This window comes from Gossypium hirsutum, chromosome A12 (assembly GCF_007990345.1).
Source record: "Gossypium hirsutum isolate 1008001.06 chromosome A12, Gossypium_hirsutum_v2.1, whole genome shotgun sequence".
NCBI classification, from domain to species: domain Eukaryota; kingdom Viridiplantae; phylum Streptophyta; class Magnoliopsida; order Malvales; family Malvaceae; genus Gossypium; species Gossypium hirsutum.
In genome coordinates, this window is record NC_053435.1 from 3,671,378 (window position 1) to 3,683,250 (window position 11,873).

Sequence of the window (11,873 nt, forward strand, 5' to 3'; positions counted from 1 at the left end):
AATTCATATTTAAATTGATCGGAGTTACTCCAACAATGAATGTGACACACTGTGACCCAGACCCAACGATCGGGTCGGGTATAAGGTGTTACAATAGTGCTTTTTATCTTCTGGTCTAACTCATTAGTAACTTTTAGTGACCAATTTTTAGTTTTTGTAGGTTACTGTAACACCCATAACCCGTCTGTATCGCCAGATTAGAGTTATGGAGTATTACAGTACAATCGGAAAATTTTAAACATCATAACATTCAATAATTTAGATATATTATAAACCATTCATTATCATGCATTTTGTCCTTAAATTGAGCCCTCAAGGCCCTAAAAGTAACTTGGAAGCAATTTGGGATTAATTTGAAACAAATAAAAAATGTAGAAAAAAGTAACAAAAATTGAAAACAGGGGTCACATGGCCGTGTGAAATCACCCTAGGTCATGTAACTTTCGAACAAGGGATACACAGCCATGTCCTAGCCTGTACCCTCACCTGTGTAACTCTCTGAGTAGGGTCACACGCTCGTGTGCCAGGCTGTGTAACTCTCTGAGTTGCCCTACACGGTTGTGTGCCAAGCTATGTGTTAGACCGTGTAATTCACTGACTTGAACCCTAAGAAAATTCTCAGATGACACATGACCATGTCGTCAAGCCGTGTGCCTCACACGACCGTGTGACAGCCTATGTCTCAGGCCGTATAAACCCAAAATTCACCTAAAATCAAGCCATTTCATAACCTAACCATGCATAAACATTCAATCCATTTGTGCACACTTTAAAAGGACCTAAACATAATCCAAACATACATAAAGATGCCATTTTAAGACCCTAATTCAATTAACCAATATGCCATTCAAATGCACCACAATATACCAAAACTACAACTATCAAAACATGTCAATATTGCCCCATTTCATACATGATAAACTATTCCAACTACGTACCAAAACATACCACACATAACCATTTTCAAACCATTCAAAACATACCATAAGAACCTTATTTACAAGCATTAACAAGTGACTAAAATGACATAATTTGGCGAGGTATCAAAGTGCAACAAACTAACACAACTTCAATAACTTAACATACCAAAACATACATCATAAAGATCCTATACATGCCATTAATAACCTTGGCCAAAATGCACAAAAACTACCAAAATGATCACTCGATAGTGTGATAGGTCTCCGACGAGCTTCCAACCAAATCGAGCTTACGATAATCTATAAAACAATGAAAGTAAACTACATAAGCAACGAGTGCTTAGTAAGCTCGTATAAACTTAAAACATAACTTACCATTTCTATAATAAAATTCATAGAATAAGTACAAACCAATACCAATGCCATAAGCTTAGTGTAAGCCTATACAACATCACCAACTCACAAGTTAGTATGTCCATCCATAACATAAATGAAATCATTCATAAAATATGTAATTTTCCATATAAGTACAACATCATTTAGTTCATCAATCCTTTCGTTAAATCATGATTCAATCTATTTGCATACTTACCATTTCGTTCCATTTTCTTGCCCGTTGAACCATCTAGAATTACATCAGATACTCGAGAAAACTCACACACAGTGTGCCTTTACATATAACCGTAACATTTCCTTTACATCATTGCTCACACGAGTTGTGGGTCGGAATGTAAGCTACACGATGCTACTCATACGAGTTGTGGAGAATCCGCAATAAATGCAGGACCTCAACCATCGGTAGGACATTTAAGACCAACACCCAAAACATGAAATCTCTAATTACATGTCATTTGTATCCTAATGATTTCTAAGGTTCAACCGGGACTCAATATCCGTCAATTCATCATAGCATTTGTAACGACCCGTTTTTAGTGAAATCAGAACAGTGGTTTCGGGACCATAAATATGAGGTCATAAAATTTATTTTAATATTATTTTATGGTCTATAGCATGTTAGAATTATGGTATAAAAATTACGTTAAGAAATTTTACCGTTTGTATGCTCAATTTGTGAAAAAGGACTAAATCGCGTAAAGTGTAAAAATTGGGTTCTATTAGCTAAAAGGGTTAAATAGCTATAGAACTTTAAATTGGAAGTCCTTATATGGAAATTAAACCATTAAATGTGATAGTGGAAGTTGTTGGCTTGGCAATGGTGTAATTATTAAATGATGTAAAGGGTATTTTGGTCTTTAGGCATAATAAGACAAAAGTAATAAATGAAAGAAAAATTTTCATCCTTTCTTTCTTTCTTCAGCCGATTTTGAAGAGGAAAGAAGCCATATTTGGTTGAGCAACATTCGTCCAAGCTTTTATTGTCCAATTAGGTACGATTTTTAGTTCCGTTTTTAATGATTTTTATGTTTTTAAGATCGTTGCAACTAGATCTAGCTAGCCTGTGCATTTAATTTTGAAAATATGAAAGTATTTAAATTTTGCTATTGATGAATATGTTAAGGTTTTAAAGTCTAATGGGAGAAAAATAATGGTTGTTGTTAGATAAACAACATTTGTAAAGAAATTTTCTATGAAATTATCAATTAGAGATTAAATTGAGAAATATGAAAATTATATGTTATATATGTGAAATTATGAAATTTAAGGGCTGCTATAGGCTTATAAGATATTCGACTAGGTTGAGTGTGATGAAATTTAATGAATTTCATTTTACGAGCCTAGGAACTAAATTGCAAAGAATTAAAAGTATAGGGACAAAATGGTAATTTTTCCAAAATATGTGTTGGACTGAATTGAATTTGTTTAGTATTGAATTGAGTTAAATTCATTTGTTTAGATCCGGTTAGACCTCATACGGAGTTAGATCAAGACAAAGAGAAAATCTCGGGTTAATCGCCTTAGAATTTATGTAAACTCGTCGAGGTAAGTTTGTGTAATTAAATTTCGTATTTATATGCTTTAATTGAAATACATGAATGTGAATGGTTTAATTATTTCGTATAATTATTGAAACATAACCGATATTGTACGAAGAATACCAAGCCCCGTTGTAACCTTCAAAATTCGTGGGATATAAATGACAATGTAATTAGGGTTACCAATTTGGTCGAGATCTTGCATATGTTGTAGACCCACCACAGCTCATATGAGCTTATCGATATTCAGCTCGTATGAGCTTACCGATATTCAGCTCGGATGAGCTTACCGTTTGTCGCTTGTATGAGCATACATGTATAAGAATTGACAGATTACCGTTCAATACACTTCGTGTGTACTACCCGTGTATCCTACAATATTCTAAGTGGTTCAACGGGCATAGTATTATTACGAGATTTTACAAGTTTTATACAAACTAGTACAAGTATTTACATGGAAATGGTATATATATGATATACGGATATATGGTATATATGTTACATGTACATAGAATTTAATAATTATTAAATTCATACATAATTCTGTTACGAGTTTACATGAAATCGATACGAACTAGCACAGGTATATATGTAAATTACACGGAAATGGTTTATGAATGATATATGAATACATGGTATAGATGTTACATGTATATGGAATTTAAATAGTTAATGAATTCATACATGATTCTTGGTTTTTATATGAATACATGGCTAATTTGGTAAATGGTTCAACGGGCAATATTCTGATAGGATATGACAAGAGTTTGATACGAACTATTATTGGTATAGATATGAATTACAGGGAAAATGGTATTATATGCTATATTGGTATATGAAATGGATGCTACATGTTTATGCAACTTGACTAGTTGTTGAGTTCATCCGTGATTATTGATTCATAGGTGAATTTACATGACTAACATGGTTGATGTATATGTACTTAGGCTTTGGCTAAGTGTGGTTGGATTATACCATGTTAAACTTTTATGTTATGCATTGTAATGGTATATGCATAAACGAAAACATACTTGTGATCATGAAAATGTGATTTTTGGTTTATATATGTGTTTATATGGCTAACTTGGTTGATGATTATATGTTAAACTTTTGGGCTAAATTAAGTTGTGATATACATTGTTTCACTTACTTCATTTGTGATTAAATGGGTATGTGAAGAATAAAAGAACGATAAATTGCTTCAATTAAAATTGCTTGTAACAGCCTAATTTTCAGTGGTGTCAGAACAGTGATTTGAGATCACTAAATCCGACAAATGAGTAGGAAATATTATTAATATAGTGAGTATAAGTTAAATGTGAAGTTAGGAAAAAAAATTTAAAATAGTGAACAGCGTACTAAAAATAAATATTAAAATAATTAGAATCAAAAAACGAGGTATTAAGACCTCGGGAATTTTAAATCGAGCCATAAATATTTTTATAAATATTTATGGAGCGTTAATAAGTTAGTATTAAAGTTTCGTCAAGAAATTTTAAAGTTCTGATAGTTAATTGAACAAAAAAGACTAAATTGTATCAAATGCAAAATTGTGAGAAATGATTAAATAGCTTAAATAATAAAAGAAAGAGGGTTTAAAAGGAAAATAGACCCAAGGTCTCTTTGGGCTGGACGGCAAGGCATGAAATCAGCAAGAAAATAAGGAGAATTAAGGGCAAAATTGGAAAATTGTAAAATTTACTTAATAAAGCTAGGACTAAAGTGGAATTATCTAGATTTCTCTTTATTTTTCTGCATTCTCATCAGCAAAAACACCATGGAAGAGTTCCTTCAAGCTGGTTTTTCATATTTTTACTTCAATTAAGTTCAATTCTTGATTATTTCTTGAAATTTTTGTGTTTTTGTGACTTTTACAACTAGGTCCACTTGTTGAATTCATTAGTTTTTAATTCTATGAAAGAAATTGAAAGTTGCTATGAATATGTGCTGGAACTATATGATGATTTGGCATGGAATTAGAGCTTTAAATTGTTTATATGCTCATTTTATTGAAAGAATTGAATAGAAAGTGAATGTTTAGGACCTAATTGTAAAAGAGTTTGAAGTTAAAGTTTCATGTGGAAATTCTGAATTTCAATAGTTATGAAATAACTTCTAATGTCTAGGAAAAGTATTAATTGAGAAAATTATCTTAATTGAGGGGTTAATTGAGTAAGGACTGAATTGTATGAATTGTAAAATTTGGGGAAAAATGGAAATCAACACTTTGCACTAAAACTGTTTTGGACAGTAGCAGTAGTCTAACTTTGAAAAATCACCAAAAATTGTAGAAATGCAATTAGAGGATGAATAAAATATGAAATTAAAGCTTATTGAGTCTAGTTTCTTATAGAAGAAATTATGTAAGCAATGGAATTGTAAATCATGAGATATGATAAATTTTGTGAGACAAGGTCAGAATGATTTCGGGTTCCCCTGTTCTGAATTTGAAAAATCATCAAAAATTGGATAAAAACAATTAGGGGCTTAAATTTATATGTTTATAATCCTGAATGAGTCTATTTTCAAGAGAAACAAACGAGGAGATCATTTGAATTCTATACGAGAAGATAATTAATTTTTAGTGAAGAAGGGTCGGAACTGTCAGACAGCAGAACAGGGGAGACTTCAATGAATAAACTGTATTAATTGGCCCAACCAAAAATTATGAAATTTTTATGGAAAGAAAACATATGAGTCTAGTTTCTGGGAAAATTTATGGATCATAATTTCAAGTTCTGTAGCTCAAGATAAAAATGATTTAGTGACTATGACACGGATGGACAGTTTGAATATTCACATAAGTAAATAGTGAAAATTATGGATGATGTTACTTACAAGTGTGTTATTTATACTAAGGATGTGGATGGAGAGGAGGAGGAGGAAAAGTAAATATATATATATGAATGACTTGATCACATGCCCGATTATAATCGATAAATGTTGAATTAGAAATGATATAATGTTTTATTTGGAATATTTATTATGAAATTATGAATATCGTTATAATACAAAAATCGTACTTGTGAGTTTGTATAACCAAATTTTAGTGACCATTTGTTAATTTTATGGATTTCATGATGTGTTATTTTATATGTATTGATGATAAAATCGCGAATAATGTAAAAAGATGAAAATTGAATAAATGATCAAATTGAGCATTACAATTCAGTGACAAGATGAATTGAAGGAAAAGACCATGGTTGGACCATGGCAACAAGTGATAAGTGATAGCTTCGGCTACACTTATCTGATCAATGACAAGTGAAAGTGATAAGTGATAGCTTCGGCTACACTTATCTGATCAAGGACAAATGAAAGTGATAAGTGATAGCTTCGGTTACACTTATTTGATCAAGGAAAAGTGAAAGTGATAAGTGATAGCTTCGGCTACACTTATCTGATCAAAGACAAATGAAAGTGATAAGTGATAGCTTCAGCTACACTTATCTGATCAAGGACAAATGGCAAGTAAAAAGTGGTAGCTTCGACTACCTGATCAATGAAAAGTGGTAGCTTCGGCTACCTGATCATCGGCTACTTGATTAGTGAAAAATGGTAGCTCCGGCTACCTGATCAATGAATAGTGATAGCTTCGGCTACAAGTGACAAGTGATTTCTGTGTAAGACCATATCTAGGATAAGACATCGGTGTGATATGTGTATAAAATGTAAGACCATAGCTGAGCTATGGCATTCTAGTGAAAAGACCATAGCTATGCTATGGCATCAGTGATTGTCAGTGAAATTCAGTGCATACCGGTGCAGACCAATTCCGTAAGATGTTCACTAATTTGAAAAAGTTTGGTAAGTATTACATGGAATTATGTGACATAAAGAAATACGAATTGATGAGACATGGGCATAAAACCCGATTGATGAATAAGTTCATTTGTGATTATATATTTCTACGCCTTGAGTGTATTATCCGTATGAATTGGTATTCCAAATGAGTTAATGAGAAAACTTCTAGTATGAAATAATCTGAGTTCGAAATGAAATATCATGAAAACGTACCTGAAATACATTGGTATGTCTTGTATATGCTATTTGAATTCATGAATGTGGAAAGTAAATGTATGTGGAAATAAGAGATGATGATATCTGTACATGGAATTTATTGATGAATACGTACATCCAAATTTATATGATAGATTTTAGTGTACATTGAAATTGGGCTCAATAGGTGATTTGGCAATTTAAATCGTGATTGGCAGGAAGAGTTAGTGAATTGCATATTTATGAATTGTTACACGTATTTGTCTGAAATACGAGGAAGTGATGGTAATTGATACATGTAAATTTGAGACTATGATATATATATATAAAAACATGGAATATGTTTGATAAATGTGTTCATTTATAACTACGGAATTATGTACCTCATGTGTGTTATTTGCATAAAGATGATATTTCAAAGACTTTAGTGAATAAAGCTTAAATACGAAATAGTATGAAATCGAGACAAGTTGTTATGAAAATGTATTTAAATTATCTATAAGTGTTTCGTGCTTCTCGATAATGCCTCGTACTCTATTCCAGCGACAGATACGGGTAGGGTTGGAATTATAATTGCACGTAAGTAGTGGATACTTATGTTATGATGTTTTGAGGTAAATTGGGTTGATAATGTGTTATTTAACCTTGAGAGGTTATTGTTGTTTAGGCTAAGGCCAAGACACGTCGGATTGACTTAAATGGGTTGCACTTATAAATTGAAACGGTGAACTTTATTTTTAAGTTGCGAACTTATTAAGCTTAATTGCTTACTCTATTTATTTTTCCATGATTTTTAGATATCGAAAGCTCGTTCGAGTTGAAAGTTTTCGGAGATTTCATCATACCATCTATCGGCTATTTTTGGTACTGATGGTTTATAATTTTGGTCTTATTTGATTTGGTCAAGTATTTAGCCATTTGGTTTGATTTGTTTGATACATGTTGTTATGTATATATATAACTAAATGGTCTTGTCACATTGATATATGTATTATGATGATATGTGATATTATAACATGTTATAAGCTTGATATTGGTTGGCTTTGAATGCCTAATTATGTCATGATAATATGCAAATTGTCGTATTTAGGTTGGCACCACTTTGGGTGAGGAAAATGGCTTGGAAGATAGCCTATTTTTGTCGACACGGGCGTGTGTCTTGGCCGTGTATGACACATGGCTAGGTGACACGGCCGTGTGTCCTTTGATACTATTTAGAAATTAAGTCACTAGCTCCACATGGTCTAGCACACGGGCGTGTGGCTTGGCCGAGTGGCACAAGTTAGTATACCCTCCAATTTGCGCACGGCCTGGCACATGTGCGTGTGAGGCCATTTCGAAGGGTACATGGCTGGCACACGGGCGTGTGGTCTGGCCGTGTGACCCAACTCAGAGAGTTACACGGGGTCGGACAAGGCCTATAGCACGGGCGTGTCCCTTAGTCACACGGGCGTGTCCCCTGTCCACACGAGCGTGTGACCCCTGCACTTTGAAAAGTTTTCATATTTTCATAAAAATTCATTGAGTGCTCAGTGTAGTCCCGAACCACTTTCAACGACTATTTAGGGCCTTGAAGGCTCGTATTAGGGACTATATGAATGAATTAGAGTGGTTTTTTATTTGAATGAGAATTGTATATGACAAGTTTGAATGATTGAGTTATAAGTCCGATAATGTTCCTAACCTTGTTTCATTGTCGGAAACGGGTTAGGGGTGTTACAGCATTGATACATTGTATATTAATTCATTTACATCAAAACAACATAATAATCATTCAATTTAAAAAACATTAAAGCAATTACATTTCATACAAACTTACCTCGATAATCAGTGTAGCGAGGTAAAAATTTTAACTTGGTCGCTAATTGTGGCGATTTAGTGAAAACTTGAAAACTGAAGTTTGATTTTGAAATAAAGAGGGAGTCGCCACCGATCCTTTTTCCTAGGTGTGATCGGACACCTATTAGATTTCTTTTTTAAAAAAAACAAAAAGAAGGCCGAGTTTAGGTCTACATCAAAAGCCAGAGAAAAATTAGGGTTCAGGAGTTGGTTACGCGCGAAGAAGGTATTAGCACCCTCGCGACGCCCAAAATTGGTATCTTGTAAAACACGTGTTGTCTTGATTTTCAAAAATACGAGTTCAATATAAGATTTAACCGTGAACTGATTGAAAAGACGAGAAATTTTAGTTTTTTGGTTTTTTAGAAGGGTGTTCTGTCTTTAACACGAGCCGACAAATTCCATCCAACATAGCGATGAAATCTATGGCTTAATGTTAAATCGATGCATTGTCTTACTTATTAAAAACAAGAATAAGATTTTCGAAATAATGCAAAGCAAATTAATAAATAAAAATAAATAGAAGACAGATCTAGAAGTATATTGAAGCAAATATAGGTGTGACAATAATATTACAAACAATAAAGATGTATGCGATATTAAACGTAATACGAGAATTAAACATGAAATGGAAACGGTGAATGTATATGTATACGCGTATAATAATGATATTAAGAGTATGTGCGTGAAATATATATATATATATGAATGATAATAGTATTAGAAATTTACTATATAATATTTGAAATATACATAAAGTAAGTAAAAATATATATCACTAATAATGTTGAAGTATATACATAATAATATATATAAAAAGTTTTGAAAAATGTATGTATAAAAAAATATATATAAGTTTATAATGACAATAATAATAAAAGAACATATAAAAACAAATATAACTTAATACTTTTAAAAAATAAAACAATGGTTAATAATAGCATAAAGGGTAAACATATATAGTAAACATTAATGTTAAGACAATACTATAGACATGAAGAATTTATATATAATGAAGACACACAATAATGCTAATAATGATAATGATAGTAATAATGATACTAATAATGGTAAAAATAATATAATAATGATAGCATGAATATTATATACAAACAAAAAATAATAATAAAAATAATATTAATAACAATAATAGTAAAAGTATAAAGAAAGTATGACATTATTGTAAGGTAAGGGAAATAAAGTAATAAATAATAATATCTTAAAGATGGTAAATATAATAGTAAATATAATAATGTTACCACATATAAAGAGCATGTATATACATATATGATAAAAATATTCATTAATATTATATATAATAGTAATACTAAAAATAATGATGCAATATAAAAGGTAAATATAATACAATAATAATATTAAAATAAAATAATTAAGATAATACTATACATATACATACATGTATAATAAAACCTATACTAATATTACATATAATAATAATACTAAAAATAGTAATAATAATACATTAAAAATAATTATGTTAATAACCAGAATATTAATAATAACAATAATAATAGAAATAGTAGTATTAATAATATTAGGAATAATACTAACAATATTAAAAAAACGAAAATAAAATAAATAAATAAATAAATAAAATGAAAAGGGACGAAAATTGAATTAAAATCAAAGTTTTGGGCGAATTTTAAAAGAAAGTAAAGAGGAGAGGACTTATTAGAACACGCGAAAAACGTGAAGGGACCAAAACGACAATAATTCCTTCCCCTCAAAACGCAGCGTATCGGTGGGGGCTAAATTGAAAACCACGAAGGATTATGGGGCCAAATTAAAAACATGAAAGATTTAATTACAAAACATCAAAAAAGCGGAGGGGTTAAACGCGGAAATAACCCCTCCCTTAAAAAACACGCGGATCCTAGCTGGAGCGGGTCGGGTCGACCCGACCCAGGGCCAAAACGACGTAGTTTTTGTTTAAAAGAAGAGGGGACCAAAACGGTGCATTTTGGTCCCTATAAAAGCCAAATTTTTTTGAAAATTTTTCATTTTGTAGCAGGAGAAGAAAAAAAAAGAGGGGGGAGAGGAGAGAGGGGGGCTACCGGCCATAGGCCGGCCATCGTCCGGTCGACGGACCTTCGCAGGCCGGAAAGGTAAAATTTTCCCTTTTTTTGTTTTTTTATTTTTATATTTTTCATATTATACTCTTATATATTTGGTGATTTTTTTTATATATGTTTGTGCAAAAATAATCCTAAAACAGTAGCTAAAAGAAAATCGAATCACCTTAGGTTTTCCACTTTTTGATTCTTCGATTTTTGGTTTTTTGTTTGCCTGAACGCTATTCTTGCATTTGAATACTGATTGGATTGCTAGTTTTGCCCTGGGATCGAATGTTTTCTTATTTTTTTGTGTTTTAACTGCCGACCCATTTACATTTGTTTTCATGGCTTTTATAGCTTATAATTTTTACAAGTTGTTTCCTTCCTTTTGCTGTTGCGTGTTCTTTTTGTCCTTGCAGGGTGGTTGAACGGTGGCATGGGGCTGACAGCAGTGATGGGAAAGAAACGGTGGTCAGATGGCAGAGGCAAGTGGCCGGTCAAAAGGGTGGTTAGGGTTTCGGTTGAGAGCTGATTAAAGTTAGGGGTAATTGGGCTGTTGGGTTTTTGATGGGTTAGTGGGTTTAGGTATTGGGTTGTTGGGGTTTTGGGCTTCTGTAATTGGGTTTTGGGGTTTAATGATTGGGCCTCTCGGTTTGATTGTAATGGGTCTGGGTAATTTGTAAACGGCCCAAAATTGGCCTATAACAATCAGGGCGTAGAAATAAAGTCGAGTACCAATGCTTTAGCTTTTCCTCGATTTAGATCTGATTGTGGTTTATCTTGATCTATATAAATAATTTTATTGAGTTTAGTGCTTTTAGAATTCAATTCAATTCAATCCATAATTCATATTTATGAAAAACTATGAATTTACCCTTAACATTTTAACTTTTTATAATTTAGTCCTTAAGCTCATAATTTGGAATTTAACCATTTTAATCCTCCATATAGGCTAACCGAATTTCATAGGGACTTATACCAACTCATTTAAGCCAACATTTCATAATTTTAACATGAAATTTTACTAATTTCTTAAACAAATCCCTAAATGCAATTTCATAAAAAAATCACTTAACAAAACTTGTTTATTTTTCAACAAAGACAAA

At 31.9% G+C, this 11,873-nt stretch overlaps 1 long non-coding RNA gene across 1 annotated transcript; it reads left to right on the forward strand.

Moving 5' to 3' along the window:
- Positions 1-548: 548 nt before the first annotated feature.
- LOC107939490 (uncharacterized) lies at positions 549-11,514 on the forward strand. The gene is made up of 3 exons (XR_001695131.2): positions 549-560; positions 10,810-10,818; positions 11,187-11,514. It is a non-coding gene; the product is annotated as an uncharacterized lncRNA (long non-coding RNA).
- The last annotated feature ends 359 nt before the right edge of the window (positions 11,515-11,873 follow it).